The following is a 26,061-nucleotide window of genomic DNA, read 5'->3' on the forward strand; positions in this document are numbered from 1 at the left end:
AGATGCATACGTAGGTAGTCTTTCTTTTTTTCATGGTTTCCTTATTTCAATTTCCGAGCCAACCAAGAAAATGTTAGTTGTTATTTCTTATCCACCACAACCAAATGAAGAGGTATCCAAATAATTAAAGTGATAATATCAACAGCAAACTGGGAAAAATGAAAAAGATGAAATAAAAAGAGGAAAGGTAAATGAAATGTAAATGTAGATTAACATTGTGTAATTAAATCTGCTACATATGGTTTTGATTTCTCTTCATCTGCAGAAGACATTGATTGTAGCTCAATTGTCTTTTTTTTTTGTCTTCATCTTTGAGTTTCTGTGGGGGAGACCTCAGAAAGATAGGCCCCTACTCTTTCATCACATCACCAACATGCAAATCCAATAGACTTATGGAATTTAATGTGGAAATGAAGCAGCCCCTCCCACCCCCGAACAACAACAACAACAACAACAACAACAACAACAACAACAACAACAACAACAACAACAACAACAACAACAACAACAACAACAACAACACAGTACCCCCTAGTGTCACTGCCATTAAATCTATATTAATGACAGTCTCAGTCTTGGTCACCTCTTATATCTCATTATCATTCAAATGGAATATAGAGCACCTCCTGGGTAAGACATGAATACCCCTCTAACTTTATTGACCCAGTTTTATGTAGGGCTAGTTCTGGATAAAGAATTCACTTCAGTTTTTGTTGGAAGTACCGAGGAACCTCATTAAAAAGAGGTCAATTGTATAACAAACCTTCTCATAGCAAGGTGGTTCTGCAGGTCTACCACTGTTTATTTACTGATAAAGGAAGAAACCTGATATTGCAATGTGATTGTCAAGATACGGTAGGACTTCTAGTGGACTTTTGTCTATCTAATCAGGTTTTCATGGTGAATGGGTTAGCCACTGAAAGGATGAGGGAATTGATTTTTATGTTTAGTATTTCTGTCCAGACATGATGATTTACAATTGAACAGCCATATGGTTTTGAAAATTAAAATTTTCTAGAATACTTTAAACCTTTTATAATCTCATCTCTGGGGAATTTCATTCATCTTAAAATTGTACTGTCCATTTTAGAAGAAAAAAAATAATAATGATATGCTTTAATAGAAATGGACAGAGAGAAATGGAAATCACGTATGTAAGATATGTTACAACTTTATCATAGTTCGTTATATTTTTATTGATTCTTTGCTAGTTTTCACTACCATTTTCCAGTAGGCCTACACAGTTTTTGAACTTAACATTTCTAAGGCATCTGACAGATGTGTGATGCTCTGATAACCTCCAAATGTTGTGTTTCACCCGTTATATGTCTCATGTGAACCATGTTAGACTTTATTCTCTATGTAGAAACTTATATTACGACAAACCATTGTGACTTGTGATCCTACTTTTTTTATTGTTCATTTGCTGTAGATATTCACCTCAGTTGATTAAAGAAGTAACAACAATGTGGTCACTCTCTAATAATCATAAAAAGACCTTGAGCATGGTTGTTAGAAATTTTATATGTGCAATTGCTCGAGTAATCATGATTACTCGTTACTGTATCAAAGTGTTTGCAGCCTTTATAAATAATCCATCTCTAATAAATCTGGAGTATTGGATTAAAGCATGGAGTGTACAAGGTTACTCTATGATCCCTTTTTTTTTTCTTCCTGTTTCAAAGATGAGAAAGAGAGATGACGATCTTTGCATTGTCTCACTGTTGTTTCAAGTGTTGTGTACGCAGCGATATGTCCTGTACAACATACATTGTACTCGTTTAGAAGAATTGATATTCCATGGTATATCACCACCAAAGATAATCGTGCACTGCAGTGTCATGATCCAATCAGCCATTCGCTTATCACTGTCCCATTCCACCAGGTGTGTTGTGAAAGGTGAATCAGGAAAACTGAAATCTCTGAATTAGTATAACGTTTATACACTACTTCGTGATTTTCATTTTGTCATAATGTCAACAAGTTTTTGTTTATTTTTTACCATTTTTTTAAAGAGTTAAATGGCATGAAATTTTCCGTTCATTTCCTGAAGTCTATCACAGTACATTATTCTCATCACGTAATTGTTATCGAAGCTTGAATGTCTACTTCCTTAATTCATTTATGTTTACCCTGAACATAGTCGAAGATGAATAGTGAATGGTTGTACACTGTGTGCAAGATTGAACAAATGGACCATTTGACAACTAAAGACCATAAATCAAATGATGAATAGACGAAACATAACAGGCTGTACTCTAGGGATCTGCGAACAAAAGGACATGCAAGGAAGCATGAAAGGAATGAAAATTGACTGAGCGCTTATGGTGTATATCCTGTTGAAATTATGCGTATATGTTTCAGGGGAAGGGTCGAACTGTGAAAGGGTGTGTACAGTTCTGGTCAAGGTGAGGATTTAGCTTTTAATGTTTTGCGAGATATTCAAAAACCACTCTATGAGATGCCAAAGAGTAGTATGCAATTCTAAGGTGTATCAAAATATTATTTGATGAAAATCGGTCTTGAAATGGCTGAGATATCCAAAAACAAGGTGAAACAAAGAGATCCTAATAAAGTTGTGGCGTGTCGCCTTTTATTATTGGATATCTCAGCCATTTGAAAACCAATTTTCATCAAATAAACGTTGAATACTTCTTAAAATTACATGCTCTTTCATATTTCGTAAAAGGTTTCTCATTATCTCACTTAAGAATATTCAAAACATGAATCCCCACCTCAACGAGTACTGTGCAGTCAGTCACAGTCCCTTTAAAGACAAAAATTACCGAAGGCAAAATCATTGATTGCACACGATAGTTTTCTGTCCCTTTTCTCTTGAAGTGAAGTATGCATTCTGACCCGGTGGCTTTGAAGGAGCGATAACATAGCGAGTGCCGCATTTTAACAATTGTGTCTGACACGGACTGTATAAAAGATACATACACCGTTTATGATTCGATTTTGACAGTGTCTTTAATGCAGAATTTTTCATATTCTTGCTGGGCCTAATGTGCAAAACAAATCTGCTTTATAGTAAGATGTATGAAAGAGAGGAGGTTTTCTGGCGTTCACACCCACATACGCACACAACAAATGCACAAATCAACACATGGCCACAATTTGACCTTGTTGATACATTAACTTCCTCTTTGCGAAGAATAGAATACAGCTAAATGGACAAACTCGAAATTTTCCATCAACCCGTGTATACATATAAACAATGCTATGTAATGTCAATAAAAAAGACCAATTGTTTGTGTATTCAGTTGGGCTGAGGTAGAAACAGACAGATGAGAGAGAGAGAGAGAGAGAGAGAGAGAGAGGGGGGGGGGGGAGAGATGGAAAAAATTATCTGATGAACGCGATAAAAACAAGTCTTCTGATATTACCTTTACTGTGAAGGGAACGGCATTCAAAATATGATTATGGTGAATTCCCAGACCCACAGTAGTGAGATGAAATATTATACACGTATTAGGGACGGAGAGGATGAAATAGGTCGCTTTATGTCAGAATTTGGGCTTACCGTTACAGGGCGGATAAAAGCACCAAATTTGGAGAGGTGATCCCTAAGACCTACTCATTGATATAAGAGTAGGAGCCCTCTGGAATTGTTTTGATTTTTAAGGGTGAAAATGCTGAATTTCAATATTTCTCTATTTATGATAGATATATACCGTATTTGCGTAATATATAGGGGAATGTGGTGACATATAGGTTCAGATCTGTTGTGAATTGATTTATGTTTTTTAATGGATTGAAAATATTAAACGTAAGCTTGAGACCATGATCAACATCAAACCATATGATACATGGAGTTGGTGGAATTAATTACCGATCAAATATGATATACATATATTACATACCAATCAAATATATGTACACAGTTTAAAAAGAAAATAGTTTCTGACATAAGCAGTTTTCCTATACTCAATAATGGATCCAGGTGGGGGCGCACCGGCCCCCCTTCTTTGTTGAAATAAAAGAAATAAAACAAGCGAAAAAATGTATAGCGGGGGAGCACGTACCCCCTTTTTGATTTTGTAAAGGCGCCTCTCCCCCTTATGGAATTCCTGCATCTGTCCCTGCTTCTCCCATAATCTGAGACTTATTTTACACTGGATTATTTTGCAGTAAGATTTTGAACTGTTTGTAGGTACAGTGCACCCTTGTAATAACGAACGCGGTAATAATTTTCGTCATTATAAACGTTTTCGTTTAAAGTTAAAAACCAGGTCCCAAAGCCAAAAGCCAACAGCCAACAGCGACACTATCAACTATCTTGACTTTGTCACTTTCTCCAAACTAACAGAATGTCATGCCCAGTCTGTGATCCTCCTCGGAGACTTTAATGTACATCACACAGAATGGCTAGGCAGCCACACTACAGATACTGCTGGTAGACGTACACAAGAAATGTCCAACTCTCTTGGACTACAACAAGCTGTACATGAGCCCACTAGAGAAGACCAAATCCTGGATCTTGTCCTGACTGATATGACTGTCACTACAGAAACGCTAGCCACACTGGGTACGTCAGATCACAACCCAGTTTTTGTCAAGTTTAAGGTACCAGTCTTCAGAGACAAGCCCTACAAAAGGAAGGTATGGCGATACGATAAAGCTGACTATTGGGGAATGCGAGGTTTCTTCTCCTCTACAAACTGGAACCAAGCCCTCAGTACTGACCCAGAGACTGCATGCAGCAATATTACCAACATCATTCACACCGCAATGGATATTCACATCCCGAGCAAGCAAGTTGTGAAAAAGACAGGAGATAAACCATGGTTTGACGATCACTGCCGGAGAGCCGCTAACAAAAAAAAGGCGGCTCTACAAGCAAATGAGAAAAAACAACACAGAAGAAACCAGACAGAAATTCAAAGAAGCAAGAGCTGTATACAACAAGGCAGAAAAAATGCTAAGAGACAACACGATGAGAATCTGAAAAAAGATCTAACAAATGGGAGTCTGAGTAGCAGGGAATGGTGGAATAAGGTGAATTCCCTGTCTGGAAAGAATACCAATGTAGATATACCAGTTCTGAAGGAACAAGACCAGGTTTACACTACTGCAAAGGAGAAAGCAGAGCTTCTCAGCCAAACCTTTGCCAAGAAGTGCCATCTTGATGATGCCAGGGACTCTGCACCGGAGGTTCAGGGTGATACACAACATGTGCTAGACAACATCACCTTTAGGGCCAAAGACGTCAAAAGAACCCTTAGGAAACTCAAACCAGACAAAGCAACTGGCCCTGACGAAGTTCCAACGCGAATTCTCAAAGAGTGTAGTGCAGAACTAGCAAGACCACTTTGCCGCCTCTTCCAGTTATGTTTCTCAAATGGAATGTTTCCCCACCAGGCGCACGTCATCCCGATCCACAAAAGGGACTCAAAGTCAGACCCTGCAATGTACCGCCCAATCTCTCTTCTGAGTAATATAAGCAAGGTTATGGAGTCGATTGTTCAATCCCAACTTCAGACTTACTTATTCAAGCATCATCTTATCTCAGACAGACAATTTGGCTTTAGACCTCACCACAGTACTGCAGATCTGCTAACCCTCCTCTCTCAACAATGGGCTAACACATTAGACAGAGAGAATGAAGTTCGACTGATTGCACTGGACATTAAGGGAGCTTTTGACAAAGTCTGGCACAACGGCCTCTGTTCCAAGCTGGAAGGGAAGGGTATCAGAGGAAAACTGCTCAGCTGGATTGAAAGCTACCTGTCAGATAGATCAATAAAGGTTGTCTTGTCAGGCCAGTCATCCACAACTACATCCATCAATGCTTCATTACCACAGGGATCAGTTCTAGGTCCCCTGCTGTTCTCAGTCTTCATTGACGACCTGGGTGATCTCTGTGAGAATGCCCTATATCTGTATGCTGATGACTCCACCCTGTTCTGTGAAATTAGATCATCAGAAGAAGCGGAGCCAGCTAATGCAAGCCTAAACAGAGACCTGGAAAACATGAAGCAATGGGCTGATAAATGGAGGGTGTCTTTTGAGCCAGCCAAGTGCAAGGCTCTAACAATATCAAGAAAGAGACAACCATCGAGGGTAGACTTGCACTTTAGAAACACAAAAATCACCGAGGTAGACGAACTGGAGATACTGGGCATCACGGTTGACAAGAAGCTCACCTGGAATAAGCACATCAGGAACATTTCGTCCAGAGCTGGACAGAGACTTGGTGCTCTTAGGAGGATAGCATCTAAACTGGATGCCCCTGGGAGAGCCAGAGTGTACAAGGCCCAGATAAGAAGTATCATGGAATACGCCTCTCTGTGCTGGCTGAATGCATCTCCCACAGTACTTCAACTACTTGATCGTATACAGAAGGCCCTACGCATAATTGGAATAAATGAGGACGAGGCACGCTCCAACTTCAATATTCCTTCGCTTCACCATAGACGTCAAGTTGCAGCTGCAGTTGCCCTGTACAAAATGCAGACAGGCCTCTGCCCTCAAGACCTGAAAAAGCTGGTTCCCCCACCTTATACAACGAGAAGAACAAATCGCTCTAGTGTGTCAACTCTGAGACATGCTCTCGTGGAACCCAAGTCCAGAACACACTCAACTGGCAGGAGTTTTGTACACTCTGCAGTCAGAGTCTAGAACAGCTTACCAGAAGACATTGTAGGCATGATTAGTGACAGAGGGTCTCAGTCATTCAAGAGTCGCATCCACAACCATCTTTTGCAGATTGTATAGTATACTATTCATTAGGCCCCACTTTTCTGTTTTTGTCATTATTCTTTTCTTAAGCTGCTGTGAACCCTTGATTAGGCCATGAGTTGTTATGTATGATCTTGTATGCATGATCTTGATACTTATAGTGTCACGCCTTGTTGACTATTGTTCACAATAGCATGTTATATACGAAAAAAAAGAAAAAAAGCTATCATCTATATCTTTATATACTTTGCTCTTCGGTTATAACGAAATTTCGATATTACGGGAAAAAAAAAACCTGCCGGTCCTGACGACGTTTGTTATAATGGGGGTGCATTGTACTGCAGTCTTTTGGAAAACATTATTTGACTCCCATCGTAAATCTGTTCTAAATGGCATGAAATTGAATGGTCATCGATTAACTAATTACTTAAACCACGAACAACTTCCTGTTGTGGTATGGAAGGTCATGCTGAGATAAGTTTTGTTCATCTAGAAACAGCCAAAGACAGACATCTTAGAAACCACTGGTGAGGATGTTAGACTACATTCAGCTACTACTTTCTTCTTGTGCCATCGATATGAGTCTCAGCAACCGAAAACTTCCCTCCTGAGATTATGGGTGAACTTTATCTTTTACCAGGAATTTCACTGAATCAGATAATCATACACGATGTCTTGTCATAGTTGTGTTGGCCATAATCTATATTTGTGTTTACAGATGTTTGAAGTTTTGTGGGATGAGGGAGGTTGTTTTGCAGAATGTTTCATCAGACGAACGAAACTAGCTGACTGGCATAGTCGCTTTGTCCTTTTCCCCCCAGAGGATTACCTTTATCATGTACATGTGTTTTCTGCTGTAACAGCCCAAGGCATCGTAAATGTACATACCTATAGAGATCAATTTTCACCAGAAAATGTCTTTGCTGCCAAATACATGACAATATTACTCCAATCCACCTTACGTGAAATGATTGAATGGAATTCAAAGGTTTATACGATATTTGGATTAAATTCCAATACTTTTGCTTTTCAGAATGTAATCCATCATGGTAATTAGGCCTAAGTGGGATCGTTGCGTGATTTGCCAGCAAGACACCGATGAACCCTTGAAGTGTCCCTTGAAGAGTTCAAGGGCAAGTGGTGACAAGACCGATCCCTACAAGTCTTTCCTGTCGAATGTCGAACAGTTCCGAGTCATTAATGCTGTTCCAGTTTAACTCTGTTTTGGAACAAAGAAAGTGTTGAAAGCTTTGTTACAAACTCTGCTCAATGGCACAGATCTTACCATTTGCAATTTAATAAATCTAAAGTGGAGAAGCCAAAGAAAAGAGAGTTCACACTCCAAATAAAGACCAAAAAAGGCTCACTAAGCGCAGAGATGTTCAAAAATGTTTCTTCTGTGAGAAAGGAGCAGAGGGTGGAGGATGAAATGTCAACATCCGACGCTGATAAAAATGTTATTGACATGATCACAAAGCTCAATGACACCTTACTAATGGCCAGAATAGTCGGAGGAGATGTCATTACAATGGAAGCAAAATATCATTTGACCTGTCTCCTCAAGCTTAGAAATCACTATCGCAGTCACACTCGCAAGACAGGCCAGTCGCCAGAAACATATACAGTGAAACCCCGTTATAACGAGGTCCGTGGGACCGCCGAATTGTAACTGGTTACTCGTTATAACCGTACGCACTAAAAACAAAGAAAAACATAAGCGTGGAGTCGCATACCAAGGAATCAAACTTATGAGCAGTCTTTGCGTTATTACATTACATAAGTAAATGTATCATTATCATTGAGAAAGAAATAAAAAGGAATAATTTGTGAGTTGATACCGTAGCCAAAAGAATAAAAAAAGAAGAAGAAGGGGTTGAAAACGTGTTCTTTGTTTTTCTTCCGAAAAATCTCTTCGCGTGTGTTGTGCATGCATTCTTGAAAAGTGCACGGAAGGGTTGAATTCGTAATCCTTTCTACATCTATCTCTTCCTCGTGTATTGAACCATTCTGAAAGAATAAAAATATTGTTTGTGAAACAAAGTTTAAAATTTCATTAAACAAAATCATATTGTATCAAAAACGTTTGTTACTTTTTTTCTGAACATGGGTGCAAGCAGAGTTACATGCATTATTCAAAAAATTACTTTACGCTGTGTGCGCCCAGCGGGATCGCGATGATTACATTAATTATTTAGGCTGTATTCCATGTCTGCACTTTGCGTTATTACATTACACAAGTAAATGTATCATTATTATTGAGAAAGAAGAAAAAGGAATCATATGTGAGTTGATACCAAAAGAATAAAGAAAAGAAGGGGTTGAAAACGCGTTCTTTGTTTTTCTTCCGAAAAATCTCGTCGCGTGTGTTGTGCATGCATTCCTGAAAAGTGCACGGCAGGGTTGAATTCGTAATCCTTTCTACATCTATCTCTTCCTCGTGTATTGAACCATTCTGAAAGAATAAAAATATTGTTTGTGAAACACAGTTTAAAATTTCATTAAACAAAATCATATTGTATTAAAAACGTTTGTTACTTTTTTTCTGAACATAGGTGCAAGCAGAGTTACATGCATTATTCAAAAAATTACTTTACGCTGTGTGCGCCCAGCGGGATCGCGATGATTACATTAATTATTTAGGCTGTATTCCATGTCTGCACTTTGCGTTATTACACTACACAAGTAAATGTATCATTATTATTGAGAAAGAATAAAAAGGATTCATTTGTGAGTTAATATCGTAGCCAAAAGGAAAAAACAAAAAGGGGGTTGAAAACGTGTTCTTTGTTTTTCCGAAAAATCTCTTCGCGTGTGTTGTGAATGCGTTCTTGAAATGTGCACGGCAGGGTTGAATTCGTAATCCTTTCTACACCTATCTCTTCCTCTTGTTTTGCGGAACCATTCTGAAAAAATGAAAGTATCGTTTGTGAAACACAGTATAAAATTTTGATAAACAAAATCATGTTGTATTAAAAACGTTTGTTACTTTTTTTTCTGAACATGGGTGCAAGCAGAGCAACATGCATTATTCAAAATTATTTTACGCTGTGTGCGCCCAGCGGGATCGCGATGATTACATTAATTATTTAGGCTGTATTCAATGTCTGCACCAGCAGGGGTTGAAAATGCGTTTTGTATTTTTCTCCCCAATATCTCTTCGCATTTTATACATGCGTTCTTGAAAGGTACACGTGGTTGAATTCGTGATCCTTTTTACGCCTATCTCTTCCTCATTATAACGGACCATTCTGAAAGAATAAAATTATTCATTTGTAAGATACAGTGTGAAATAATAATGAACATCACGATGATTTCATTAATTATTTCGGCTGTAATCTTTTACGTATAGTGTACACATCAATGTTTCCCAACCAGCAAAGCAACCGGAAGTCGGAACTAATATGGAGAGGATTATGATAAGCTGCACATGCATTCCAAAAATATATTTCTCAATGTTCTGTCACCAGTTTGTTTTACTGGATGAAACATTTTTGAATGTGTTTTTTTTTTCACATTACGGACTGGTTTGAGCTAATATCAAGTAGGCCGATTACGAGTATCTCGGAAAGAAAAAATCAAATTATTATGTTCAAAGACTGAAGAACATCAGACGGTATCCGTGTGTCTTATCGGATGGTTTATAAGAAAACATGCAAAGAAAGGTACTCAGCATTTGTCACTGATAAAGGAGGATAAAAGAGGGATAACGGCGGGACGACTGAGCCTAGCACAGTTAGTTTCCTCTTCCCGCATGAGATCATGGAGAGACGGCATGGGGATCGCTACGTTACGGCTCACGTGTTTTTAATGCACATACATACATACACGCGCGCGCTATGTGTTCAGAACAAAGAGATTATACCACAAGAGGGCGTAGTCCAGTGGGGAGGCACAGTGCCGTATTTGAGAGTCTGGCCAACTCACAAATTGAACGCCATGTCGTTACCCAGCGTACAGTGCGCTTATGGTTTTAGCGTGTGCGCTTTGGGGTTAGCGCGCGCAGGCGTCCCAAAGGCGCAAGGCACTGTGTTGCTTGATTTTTTTTTTTTTTTTTTTTTTTTTTTTTTTTTTTAGAGAGAGAGAGAGAGAGAGGGAGAGAGAAAGGGTGTAGGTTGGGGGAGGGACATTCATTCATTCCATCCATGTTGAACATTTAAGCCAACAATCAATCATTTTTACACATTCAAATAGACACAAGCACACAGGTATATAAACTTAATAGGGAAGCTGTTTAAAGGACGTAATTCCTGAATATAAATATGATAAATTATTGCTGTATAAATAAAAGAAGAATTCACAGCATGTCGTGTCGTAAACTTTCACTAGACTGTAGGCCCCCTATGCTATATTGTTTATTTAGCAAGTTGTCCAGGGAACAAGAATATTGTACAACAAAATGATGCAATGTATATATATTTACAATTCTAGCTGTACTGTGCACAGACGATAGACGGATTTCACAGTTTTACTGTTTCGCACATAAATAACCATCAATTACCATCCTATATTTAGTACCATAAACTGACATGAAGGCCTACTAGTATAAGTAGGCCCTAATTCAAGAGGAATACACCTATGTACAATGTATATACAACATGAAAAGTCATCGGCAAGTGCGTAATCATAATGGTAATATGTCATAAAATGATCTCAAATTGTTTAAAAATAATTTCCAAAAAAAAAGACCTGTAATTGAACAATTGAACAAGCACAATCTATACCTGGATAACATGATAATCATGAGGGATATCCTCAGTGACATCCATACCAAATATAAACTATGATCAGGACCATTGACTGGATATGAAATGAGTTTTAAAAAATGAAAATGTCCAAATGGCGACCGGTATACCTCCGCCATATTACATTGTTCTTAGCAGATGTAGAGTATACGCCTTGACAATGTTACACGACAGTTTCACATATTATTGGCAGAAAAATTTGTCACAAAATTTAATGCGTCGAGTGTTTACTTTCCTTGAACTAGGTGTAAATGGATGAGTTTTATTTAAAAGAGAAGTATTAAGGAATTTGAGCATTTTTTCACTCGTAAGTTGATGAGCAATACTTTAAGCGATTATTTCACAAATCTGCGGAAATTACTGTCATTTTAGTATTTTCACTTGACCTTTGACCATCATGGCCAAAATCTTTCCCCATGCGTCATTGTGTACGAATGGTGACATGCAAATACCGCGTTTGGTTTTAAATTTGTGCATTGGGTATAATCTCCAAGGTAGAGATGAACTGGGTAATAATATTTCAACAATAGATAGTAGAATTTTAACATTTTACCCGACATCGATCCTTGACCTTTGCCACCTCCCATGACCCCCAACCCCACCCCCACCCCCCACCCCCCCCCCCCAAAAAAAAAAAAAAAAATCACAAGAGAATCAAGGTCGGGCAGTAAGTTTCGTCTGGAAATACATGTGCTCACCTTCAGAAATTGTATACAGATATGGGGGAAATGGCAGTATTTTAAGATTTTAACCATTATGATTTTGACGGTTCACTTTGAGCATGCTTACACAAATGTTATATGCTAAAAAAACTTCGTCCACTCCCACATGCACACAATCATGTCAAGTTTCGTGGCCAATGGTTTCAACAAAATTGATTACGAATGAAGGACAGACAAATGCCTCAGGCGACACTTCGTACGTCATAGAGGTGACATACAATCTTAATGTGAATAAAAACTTGGATAGTCTGAGAGACACCGCGAGGAATCCAAAGAAAAAAAAAATCATATAGTTTTCCGGTCACACTCTAATTTATCACTTCTTTCCTTCGTTTTTGGATCTTACGGAAAGCGGTGCATCATTACACTTGAGCCAGGTCGATCGGTTAGCGCAACGCCATGCTGCGCAGGAAGGCATGACGAATTTTCAGTTTATCGCAGTAAGATATCAAAATATCTTTCGTATACTTCACTAAAATAGACAACGGCAAGGACACTGCACCGTGACTGACAATGACAATGTTTGACAATGTTTGACAATGTTTTTTTTTTATTTTCCCATGTCACTCAAATATAGAGTATTGGGGAAAATCAAATCATGGCACAGAGTGATAACACGAAAACGAAGAAAAATACAATTTATAACTACTATTTACATTATTTACAAATCAACAGCAAAGCACAGTAGATAATATACATTTGATATAATTTGCGAAATTCTTGAACGAAATGCGTTTGATAAACTATATACATTATTTACAATCAGCAGTAAAAACAACAATAGAAAAGATGCATGTATGTATGAATGAAAATCTTGACTGAGTATGTATGTGGTTAATTAATCAAAGTATGCAGATGGGTTAAAAAATTTCAGACAATATACCCAATTCAAGTTTAGAATGCAAACCACACACATTTAGACCTAGTATTTGAATATCAGATGGAAATGATGAATCAGTTAAGTTACTTATCGATAAGAAGTCCACTTCTTCTTTGTTGCCATCGCATTCCTAGTGGCGAGTGATGTCCTTGATCTTCTCCACTGTCCAGCCCACTTTCCGCAGGTCTTTCGCGGAGTCGATGGATAGCTTCTCCTCCTTTCCGTTCGCATTCTTGATGGCGAAAATTCTCCCATCGATGGTCCAGACGGTTTCGAAGGGGTGTGATGTTGGGGATGTCCCAAAGGCAAGCAATATTAACGCGTAGCTGCGCATGTTCAACAATGGGCACTGCGTATGAACTCTGCTCACGCCCGTGTGATTGACTTTGGTAACGACATGGCGCCTGTAGATCACGGGACCAGCTTTTGACCAATCACAGGCTTCAAAACACATCAGCCGAAAACAGAGTTGGCCAGACTCTCTTAATATACGGCACTGGGGAGGCAGCCGCGCGAGGGAGCTGCCATTTTGCGTTGTGGGAGCCGCCATTGCACGGATCCTGTACAGTTATTAATCAGTAGGTGGCAGCGCACTGTGTAATGCGCTCGACTTGAATATTCGGCGCAGTGACCTTGCGTTGTTTTTGTTGTGACGTCACAATGGTCATGTTGAAGCGTCATAATGGTGCTGATGTTGTTTGATTTTATGGCGTGAGTGGGAATGTACGCGAAACAAACGTCATAATGCTCAAGTACTGTCTAGTCTACACCCAAGTTCCCACTGTTTATTTTGGGAATAACAAAAAGGTCTGGACTCTACCAAATGGTTCAAATGATGTGATATCATCGTAGAAACTAATATTTAAACAATTAACCACATTGTGATTATGAAAAAGAAAATGTGTAATGAAGAATAACATATCATTCCAGATATGATATGAGAAGATATGACTTGAACGTAGACTTAGATCCAGTGCCAGGAGCTGAGTGTGCGCTCCCTCTTCAATTTTGGACGCACTATTTGTACGCACGCGTATGGCGACTACTTACTCTATAGGTATAATCTCTTTGGTTCAGAATGACTCTGCAGAAGGAAAGAGAACAGAAGGATAGCGTGAATTTGGTTTTCAATATTTCGTCTGTCTCGCGTGTTTGAAAGCGGCAGGTCAAGAAATGGAACCTCGTTGTATCCGATCAAATTGCTTATGTGTTTCTTTATCATGACTCACCGAAGATGCCCTCGTTATAACCGAAATCTCATCATAACCGAACTCGTTGTAACCGAGCGATCCGTTTTACCATAGGTTTACACTCAAAGAAAAATGGGACCGACTTGATCATCTCGTTAAAAGCGTTTCCTCGTTATAACGGGGTTTCACTGTAGATGAGAGGGTTCCTACTCTAACATTGTTTCATGGTCCTCAAGGAATCAGCGTGCCGAATTTAAACCTTTTATCTGCAGTGTAAGAGCAAAACGAAAAAGAACAAGCAAGCAACACTTTTTAAGGGGTCCCCGTCCCTTTTGCCCTACCGCCCCAGCTTATATTACGCAAAAATGTAAACAATGCATCGACCACAATGTCCAAATTATGGCTCCTAACCAAACCAAAAATAAAAATATACAAATATATCTTGTCATCAAATCAAACATAAAAAGAAGCGGGGAGTTTGCCAAAAGTGTCGGCCATTTTGAAATTTTATTTGTGTGTGTGTGTGTGTTTTCCTTAGAAATATTATGAGAGCCCCTACTCTAATATTGCTCAATATTCCTCAAGGAATGCGTGCCCCAAATGTGGTGCTTTTATCCTCCTTTGTATACAAGCACAACGAAAAAAAAAGCACGCAAAAAAGCAGCAAGCAACCATTTTAAGGGGGGGGGGATCCTACCCTTTTGCCCTACCCTCCCTCCCCCCCCCCCCCCCCCCCGGAGTTAAATTTAAACAATGCTTTTACTACAATGTCTATAATGAAGGTTCATATAAGTATAGCCAAACCAAAGATAAAGATATACAAATACTGTCATCGAATCACCCATATGGCATAGCGGGGAATTTGCCATAAGTGTCGGCCATTTTGAAATTTGATTTGTGTGTGTGTGTACGTGTAAGTGTGTTTTTGTTAAAAATTCCAGGAGGGCTCCTACTCTAATGTATTGTTTAATAGTCCTCAAATGAATCCCTGCGCCAATTTTGATGCTTTTATCTGCCGTGTATACAACCAAAACGAAAAAAAAAAGAAAAAAGAACAAGCCAACAATTTTTTTAAGGGGGTCCCTCCCCTTTTGACCTACCCCCAGCATTTCCTAGACTTTACATTGCGCAAGAATATGATAGAAATGATGCTCCTACCGCAATATTCAACTTCAGTTGTAAACCAAACCAAAATTAGAATAACATCACCCATAAATGACATGAAAAGTGAGGGGTATGACGTGTCGGCCATTTTGAAATTTGATTCTGTGTGTGTGTGTGTGTGTGTGTGTGTGTGTGTGTGTGTGTGTGTGTGTGTGTATGTGTGTGTGTTTTCCTTAAGAATTCCAGGAGGGCTCCCACTCTGATATTGTTTGATGGTCCTCAAGTAATCCGTGCGCCAATGATGCTTTTATCCGCGGTGTATAGAGCAAAACGAAAAAAAAAAAACCCTATATCTTTAAGAGGGGAGGGGGTGTGCCCCGCCCCTTTTACCCTACCCCTCTCCCAGCAGTTTAGATGGTACTTTACATTACGCAAGTATATAAACATTGCTCCTACTGCAATGTCCATATCAAGGCTCTAAACCAAATCAAACATAAAAAAATATGTAATACATGTATATTGTCATCATATTGCCCATATGACATGAAAAGTGAGGGGTTTGCCAGTTAAGTGTCGGCCATTTTGAAATTTGATCTTTTTAGTGTTTTTCTCATAAATTCCCGGAAGGCTCCTACTCTAATATTGTTTCATAGTCCTCAAGGAATCCATGTGCTAAATTTGATGCTTTTATCCGCCGTGTAACGGTAATTTCACATAAGCCCCTTTTACACTTTCACGGATCGCATCACGGATGACCACGGATCGTCGATCCGGGATCATCCGTACTGTTTCCGGCATGACCGTGTTGACTCCGTGAAGTCATCCGGCATTATCCTTGATCATCCGGCATGTCCGCGGGAAAAATTAAGCTTGCTTAATTTCTCATCCCGGACATCACGGATGAAAATCAATACGAACTCTTCCTTGTTGGCACCGTCTACTCCATGTTGCCGCCGTATTCCTTCCTTGTAGGCACCGGCTATTCCGTGTTGCCTCCGTACTCATTCCGGGACAATCCGTGTACACATCGGGACGTCCGTATTAGCATCGGCTCCATCCGGGATGAGAAATTCGTGTATTTTGCCAATACAAGCTCGTAAAGTCCATGAAATTTGCTCACATCTTCCCCCATCGGTACAGCCAGGAACCCCTCATACTGTTCGAGTAATTGTAGCCTGAGAAGCTTCAGTGACCCACACACATTTCCTTGATGATTTGTGTGTGTGTGTTTTTTTATTTGTTTTGTTTTGTTTTGCTTTGTTTTGTTTTGCTTTGTTTATGTCATGATGTTCTCGCGAAATGAGAGTTTGCGAGAAGAGATTTGCCTGATGTCGACAAGCCCAGGCGTATGTCATGTACAGTATGTAGGCTGCTGTTATTAGCTCTGGCGGCATGTTGCCCGAGAATGATAAAGTATCCAAAGCAAAAGTAAATGTCATCTATCAACATTTTAGGGACATCTGTGTAAAGACCGCGAAGGGACCCAGCTGCATCCGTGCTTTTCCTTGATATCCGTGTTAGCTCCGTATCTTTTCCCTTGTGGTTCGCGTTCGTTGCTTGTCTGTTCGTGTAGGCACTTTAATTGTACGTGTAGCCTCCGTACTTGTCCGTGTAGGCACCCAGTTGGGATCGTATTCACACCGGCATTGAGAGGAAAATAGATAGTTTGCATGCCGGAACACCACGGATGACGATCCGTGGTCATCCGTGAAGCAATCCGTGAAAGTGTAAAAGGGGCATAAGCGACCTGACTAAAAGGGGAAAAAAGTAAATCACCGTCTATTGTCTGATGTCCTGCAGTATAGTGCAATCATTAGTGCTATGTAATTCCGCATTTTTTTGAATGCAAGCATGAACTTTGTGTCAATAAAATTGCCATTTTGGGGTAATTTTAATTTCTAGTTAACCAGAAATGATTCACTTTGCATGGAAATTGTATTCATCTCTGGAATTACAATGTATTTCTTAGAAGTTCAGCGAGAAGGCGTTCCCCGAATGGTTGATACATTTTTCCGACCTTTGAGTATATATTCTAGAGAAAAAAAAAGGATCCTAAACTAACAAAACTCAGGCAATAGCAGGCAGAGAGCACACAAGCAATGGAGCATCCACCCTTGAATGAAAAGAAAAAGAAAAAAAATCTTCACCGATCATGTTAACGAGCACTATTGAATAATGAGCTCATGCAATATCCCTATTATAGTTCCAAAGCCTTCGCGGACAAAAGGGCAGACGCTAGTTGGATGTGCCTCCCTGCAGCTGGGGCACGCACGTCCACCAAACACCAATTTCAAATTAACATCAAATAGGAGGCCCAGTGGGAGGACACCAGAAAAGAAAGAGTTGCCCAACCGTAATTGGAAAAGAAATCTGGAAGTTGTGGTTTTGCTACACAGACCGAGGTTATCTTCTGCAGGTCAAAGTCCCGGAGAAGGGGAACGGTGTTCTCTTGGATATTACGGGAGCAAGAAAAGGTACGCAAATTTTACCCAAGAATATTTAGTATACGCAAAAGGAATTAGACTCAGAATGGACGTAATGATAAAGCCTTGTTGAATTAAAATAATGTACTCTCGAAAACTTCAAAGTGATGACGTCAGTTGGCTTTACGATTAAAAGTTTAATCGGACCACTTTTTTATCACCCATGCGTGATTATTAACTGATTACAGCTGTACTTCTACTGTCGCACCGTCAATGTCCATTGGGGTTGTGTTATTTATTGCGTTTGGATCTATATACATGTAGTCAGTAAGCCACTCGACGACGGAAACCGTCAAGTAAGTCAGTCATCACACCTACTAGTCCATGGGCCAGGCCAGATATTGGTACCATCTGAGGTGGCAAAACCTTTTTGGTGTCATTTTGTTTGTCGGGCATAGATATGCTTATCAAGCTATGATAGCATTTCCAAATGAGTAGCTTAGTCATAGTAAATGAATTTTTAACCAGTTTGGTCTCGTTGTTATATCCCTATACTTCTGAATCGAAACTAACCGCTATACAAAGAAGAGCACTGTCTTCTGTATGTTCCATAGAGCTGTAAAATGCAGCTCTATGGTATGTTCACAGGTGTTCTATTGTAAACGCGGAGCGCTTAGTCTTTATTCAAGGCAGCGAAGGGAATATCCAAAGGTTATGATGTCCACAGCGCTTAGTCTTTATTCTAGACGGCGAAGGGAATATCCAAAGCGTATGATACAGTGTATATCCTTTTATCTAAAAACAACAACAACTACAAAAGCAATTCCTCGTGAATTTTACCGTATCTTTCAATCATTTATCATTTTCCCGCGAAAACGCTACGGTGAAAACGCTGATACCACGCCAATGTCGCTTTATTTCCCTCCAACAATATAAGATAATGCAAAAACAATGTACCGGTACACTACGATACATTATAATGAATGATATTGTAAATGAACAGAGTGATTTTTGTTTAAAACTGATGTATTTGTTGATAGGGTAGTATAAAAACAGTATAGATAATCCCTTTTATGAGGAACTTTAGATATGATAACGGTACATTGGTCTAGATAAAGACTAAGCGCACCGCGTGACAGCTGTGGACATCATAACCCTTTGGATATTCCCTTCGCTGCCTTGAATAAAGACTAAGCGCACCGTGTTTACAACAGAACACCTGTGGACATACAGAAGGCAGTGCTCTTCTTTGTATAGCGGTTTAGTTTCGATTCAGAAGTATAGGGATATAAAAACGAGACCAAATTGGTTAAAAATTCATTTATCATGACTAAGCTACTCATTTGGAAATGCTATCATAGCTTGATAAGCATATCTATGCCCGACAAACAAACTGACACCAAAAAGGTTGTGCCACCTCAGATGGTACCAACAACCCATTTTTCGGGTCTTGGCCCATGGACTATACATCATTATTATGAAGTCTAGGCCTATATAGAAATGCAGGTCGAAATAGATTATCTTTGAGCACCTTCCTCAGGACAAGTACTAGGTGTTTCAAAAAACATTTCCCACTTTTGATTCTTAATAATTCATAAACTATATATTAGATAACACTGTCATTGACATGAGTGATAGCTGAATACTGTACAATTTGATTGAAGGTGGTTTAAATATGAAAGCATGAATCAATTTCATGAAATCCGTAATTTATTTCACAGTTAGGTTCCAGATTTTGCTCTATTTTCTACCCTCTGTACAAAATTTCACTTTGCACAGGGGACAATGGGTGTGTATGGGAGTGTGTGGTTAACACCCTGACAATGGTCCTGAACAATGGCCAGGGTTTGAATGCTTCATTAGCCGGGTTCACACGTACATCAATTAGCGGGATACAAATCTCGAGATTTGCATCGCGATCGTCATCCCGAGTTTTTTGCACGTGTGGACAGAAAAAACCCGAAAATTAGCGGGATAAGCATCGCGATGCTAATCCCAAGAAATCTTGCGCTGGTTCGTCAATTAACGGGATAATTGGCCCCGCGCTGGTACGTGTGAACGGTCGGGATTAGAATCTCGAGTTTTTATACCCCATCATGCAATGCGCACATCACAACAGCGAGGCCTCTGCGAAGAGGTCCTTCACACCTCTTTGGAGCACAACAACAACAGCGCGCGAACCACACCACTGACGCGTAAAAGACAATAGCCGGGTTCACACGTACACCAATTAGCGGGATACAAATCTCGAGATTTGCATCGCGATCGTCATCCCGAGTTTTTTGCACGTGTGGACAGAAAAAACCCGAAAATTAGCGGGATAAGCATCGCGATGCCAATCCCAAGAAATCTTGCGCTGGTTCGCCAATTAGCGGGATAATTGGCCCCGCGCTGGTACGTGTGAACGGTCGGGATTACAATCTCGAGTTTTTACATCCCATCATGCAATGCGCACATAACAACAGCGAGGCCTCTGCGAAGAGGTCCTTCACCTCTTTGGAGCACAACAACAACAGCGCGCGAACCACACCACTGACGCGTAAAAGACAATGGACAAAGGTAAGTGCGCGCAGGCAGTGATAGAGAAGGGCGCTGTGTGACCCAGTTTGCAGGCTTTGCTGTTATCTCTATCGGCAATTAGCGGGATAATTCGGTACGTGTGGACGCTCGCCAAATTAGCGGGATACCGATCGCGATCGCTATCCCGCTAATTTGGTACGTGTGGACGCTCGCAAAAAAACTCGGGATGAGCATCGCGATCGTCATCCCGCTAATTTGTACGTGTGAACCCGGCTAATGGACAAAGGTAAGTGCGCGCAGGCAGTGATAGAGAAGGGCGCTGCGTGACCCAGTTTGCAGGCTTTGCTGTTATGCCTATCGGCAATTAGCGGGATAATTCGGTACGTGTGGACGCTCGCCAAATTAGCGGGATACCGATCGCGATCGCTATCCCGCTAATTTGGTAGGCCTACGTGTGGACGCTCGCAAAAAAACTCGGGATGTGCATCGCGATCGTCATCCCGCTAATTTGTACGTGTGAACCCGGCTATTATTTATTCATGAGAAATTCCACTGTCACAACTAGTCTTTAGTCAGCCTCTGGCAGTATCTGTGTAAAGTCAAACACCTGCTGATGCTGTCTTTGAGTCGCGACAGTGCTCTCCCTACTTCTGAAAAACGAAATTATAATGAATACCTTCTGTTCTATCGTAAACATGGTGACAGGAAGCAAAGAAAATCAATTAGAGTATACACTTGTGTATATGGAGCCTTAAACAAATCTACTGTGACACAAATCAGTCCAATGATAAATGCTGCTGAACTCTTTACCAAAAATGATCTCTTTTTATCGAAAAAGCGAAAATTTGTCAGACTATTTAATTAGTAGACAGTTGTATAAAAATGAGGAACTTTAGATCATTTATGCTTAATTATATCCCAAATTTAGTGATATGTGAAGCAAAATTTGAAAATGATTGCCAGCTGGAATGAAATGTGGTGTTTGCAAGCACATGGAAAGATGTACTTACTTTTTCCATGTGCATGCATTTTACCCTTTACCGTGCATGAATCCAGACTACCAGTGCCCAGGGCAATCAACATGAGTTATTGATTAAGCATTCATGTGCCAGGGAGCGCCAGACTGACGCCTTGTCAACAGGTGGTTCAGGCATGTCCATTGTTCAGGGCCATTGTCAGCACACACTCACATACACATCATTGGTTTCTGTGTAAAGTTCATTTTTGTACAGAGGGTTAAAATTTGACCAAAATCTGAAACCTTACTTCAAAATACTGTAATATTGTATGGGGCAACAGTAGCAAAACAAAATTGAACACAATTTTTCTTCTCCAGAAAAAGGCTCTTCGTATATGCACACATTCACATTTTTTGGCTCACACTGACCCCATATTCTATCGCCTAAAAACTTTGAAGGCCCATGATATACATTTATACCTAACTGCCATATTTATGTATAAACACACTCGAAATGCATTACCATTTTTTCATAATACCCTAGTAACCAATGACCATATTCACTCATACCCTACCCGTCGTTCCCATGATTTTCACTTAAGTAATCCGAAGCTTTTACTTGCTCAAAAGTCGATTAGACATCAAGGTCCGGATACATGGAACACTCTTCCTGAGGAGTTGAAACAGTGTGCCTCCTTGTTTTCATTTAAAGCAAACTTAAAGAAGTACATTTTATTACAGTATATTTCAAATATGAACTAAAAACAAATAAATTATATAAACCTGTAACTAATGTTGGTCTCCTGATAGCAACAGCGCATATCGTCCCCTCTTTCAGTAAACCAATTTCACTATTCTAAATTCCAGCCTATCTGCTATTGTGCACCCTCAAGCACCTGCACACACATTCACCACCACCACCATCACACACTAGAGTTTATTTTCCCCTGCTACCTTCGCAGCAGAATTTATATTGTTACGAATTTAGTACGTCCTTATCTTTTCCTCGGGCCGGCCATCTTTTCAAGCAATGCTTATAATGGCGGCCCTCTGCATAATCGTTTCTTAACTATAAATGTTATTCTTATCACTGCTGCATAGACATGCATACTGTATATTAAATTTCTTTCATATCGTTGTTTATGCAAGTCAAAAGACTGTGTTAAATTTACTTTACATATGTCCTACGTGTTCATGATTATGTACTTAGTATGTATCTTGGTTTATGCAAGTCAAACGACTTTGCGTTTAATTTACTTTGTATATTTCCTGCATTTTCATGATTATGTAACTTATGTATATTGATTTGCAGAAAATAAAGTATCTATCAAACAAACAAAAAAACAAACAAATCAATCTTAGATTTAATGAAACTGATTTATGCTTTCACATTCTAATTACCTTCAACAAAATTGTACACTATTCAGCTATTACTCATATCAATGACAATTTTATCGGATGAACAGTTTTAGAACTATTAATGATCAAAAGTGGGAAATGTTTTTTGAAACACCTAGTATAAGGCCTATACGTACCGTAAGATTGTCACCCGCGAATACGATTAACTGTATTGTGTTTTCTAACTGCGAAGATGACGATGACAAAGAGTTGTAAAAACTGTACACACTGGATAATGTAGAATTCAGGTTTGAGAGTTCATATTGCCCATAATTTGGCTGGGATACGGTATTACATTACTATGGAACGCCATTAAGGAAACAATACAAAATTCATTTCACTCCAGCCAATATTCATTTCACTTTTCACAATAATACATTTCACTTTTAAATTAAAATTCATTTCACTTTTCACAAAAATACATTTCACTTTTGCATTAAACTTCATCTCACTTTTGACAAAAATACATTTCACTTTTGAATTAAAATTCATTTCACTTTTCACAAAAATACATTTCACTTTTACATAAAGATTCATTTCACTTTTCATAAAAATACATTTCACTTTTAGATACAAATTCATTTCACTCTTCACAAAAATACATTTCACTTTGGCGTACCATATCACTCAGACGAAACCATTTCACTGCGCTAAAACCATTTCACTCTGATAAAACCATTTCACTCTGATACAAAAAAATACGTTCCTCTTTTTTCCCGGCCAAAAGGTGGCGCCAGTCTGAGAGGAGTCACAGTGCCATGGCACTTTGTTAGCACTGAGCTGAGGTGAGTAGCCGGCCAGCTGGCCGGCTGGCTATGCATGCAGTACTATACCTAGATTTACTGAGAAGCCAGTCAGTCGGCAAGCCCGAAAAAAACCCGTCTAGAATATCCAAGTCCTCGCACGCGAGTTGACCCCGCAAGTCATAGAGCGCGATTGGAGAATCGTTTTGAAATGCTCATATCTTGGTCACTGAATTACGTTTTCACATGAATTTTCTTTTATTTGATAGGTAAAGGTTAAAACTTGGATGCTATCTTGTTGATTTTTCCAAGAACGACATGAAAGATTATCAACTTCGTGGCTAACTAATTCAGGGGCGTCACCAGCTTTTTTTCAAGGGGGGTGCGTTTTTACCCTAATGTAACGAGATTTTTTTTTGACAGACATTTGGAATATAGGAAGCTCTCAATCCCTAGACTTTTACTGTTGTTGAGGGAAACCAAGTGGGGAAAGGGCACCGGCGTAGCTAGGATTTCATCTTTTACAGTAGAAAAACTACCACTTGGAGCTATATTTTTTCGCTTTGGAAATAAAGGGGGGGGGGAGGGCGCACCGGGCGCAACTGCCGGCAATTACTGGCAGCAACATCAGGAGAATTGCGTAACAATTAAATGCGAGCGAGCGAGCGAGCTTGAAAATTTTGACATTTTACAGTAAAAAACAAACAAACTGCCGTTTGTAGCTATATTTCTTCGCTTTAGAATTTAAGGGGGCGCATCGGGCGCAACTGCTGGCAAATAATGGCAGTAATATCAGGAGAGCATAATGATTACATTCGAGCGAGCGGAACGAGCGAGCTTGAAAATTTTACATTTTACAGTCCAAAAACTGCCGTTCTTAGCCATATATTTTCTTCTTGGAAATTAAGGGGGGAGGGGCACCGGGCGGAACTGCTGGCAATTACTGGCAGTAACATCAGGTGAACTGCATAACGATTAAATGCGAGCGAGCTTGAAAATTGTAAATTTTACAGTCCAAAAGCTGCCGTTCTTAGCCATATTTTTTCGCTTTGGAAATCAAGGGAGGGGGGCGCATCGGGCGGAACTGCTGGCAGTTACTGGCAGCAACATCAGGTGAATTGCATAACGATTAAATGCGAGCGAGCTTGAAAATTTTACATTTAACAGTCCAAAAACTGTCGTTCTTAGCCATATTTTTTCGCTTTGGAAATTAAGGGGGGGTGGAGCGCATGCCACCGGCGGAACTGCTGGTAATTACTGGCAGCAACATCAGGTGAATTGCATAACGATTCAATGCGAGCGAGCGAAGAGAGCGAGCTTGAAAATTTTGACATTTTACAGTAGAAAAACTGCCGTTTGTAGCTATATTTTTTCGCTTTGGAAATTAAGGGGGGGGGGGCACCGGGCGCAACTGCAGACAATTACTGACAGTAACATCAGGGGAATTGCATAAAGATTAAATGCGCTCTAGCGAAGAGAGCGAGCTTGAAAATTTTACATTTCACAGTCCAAAAACTGCCGTTCTTAGCCATATTTTTTCGCTTTGGAAATTAAGGGAGGGGGCGCACCGGGCGGAACTGCTGACAATTACTGGCAGCAACATCAGGTGAATTGCATAACGATTAAATGCGAGCGAGCTTGAAAATTTTACATTTTACAGTCCAAAAACTGCCGTTCTTAGCCATATCATTTCGCTTTGGAAATTAAGGGGGGTGGAGCGCATGCCACCGGGCGCAACTGCTGGCAATTACTGGCAGCAACAACAGGTGAATTGCATAATGATTCAATGCGAGCGAGCGAAGAGAGCGAGCTTGAAAATTTTGACATTTTACAGTAGAAAAACTGCCGTTTGTAACCATTTTTTTGCTTTGGAAATTAAGGGGGGGGGGGGTGCGCCGGGCGCAACTGCAGACAATTACTGGCAGTAACATCAGGGGAATTGCATAAAGATTAAATGCGAGTGAGCGAAGAGAGTGAGCTTGAAAATGTTACATTTTACAGTCCAAAAACTGCCGTTCTTAGCCATATTTTTTCGCTTTGGAAATAAAGGGAGGGGGCGCACCGGGCGGAACTGCTGGCAATTACTGGCAGCAACATCAGGTGAATTGCATAACGATTAAATGCGAGCGAGCTTGAAAATTTGACATTTTACAGTCCAAAAACTGCCGTTCTTAGCCATATTTTTTCGCTTTGGAAATTAAGGGGGTGGGGGGGGGGGGTGGAGCGCATGCCACCGGGCACAACTGCTGGCAATTACTGGCAGCAACATCAGGTGAATTGCATAACGATTCAATGCGAGCGAGCGAAGAGAGCGAGCTTGAAAATTTTGACATTTTACAGTAGAAAAACTGCCGTTTGTAGCTATATTTTTTCGCTTTGGAAATTAAGGGGGGGGGGGGGCACCGGGCGCAACTGCAGACAATTACTGACAGTAACATCAGGGGAATTGCATAAAGATTAAATGCGCTCTAGCGAAGAGAGCGAGCTTGAAAATTTTACATTTCACAGTCCAAAAACTGCCGTTCTTAGCCATATTTTTTCGCTTTGGAAATTAAGGGAGGGGGCGCACCGGGCGGAACTGCTGACAATTACTGGCAGCAACATCAGGTGAATTGCATAACGATTAAATGCGAGCGAGCTTGAAAATTTTACATTTTACAGTCCAAAAACTGCCGTTCTTAGCCATATCATTTCGCT

This window comes from Diadema antillarum, unplaced genomic scaffold (genome assembly GCF_040938485.1).
Source record: "Diadema antillarum isolate AM-2024a unplaced genomic scaffold, OU_Dant_1.0 seq00000915_RagTag, whole genome shotgun sequence".
Lineage (NCBI taxonomy): Eukaryota > Metazoa > Echinodermata > Echinoidea > Diadematoida > Diadematidae > Diadema > Diadema antillarum.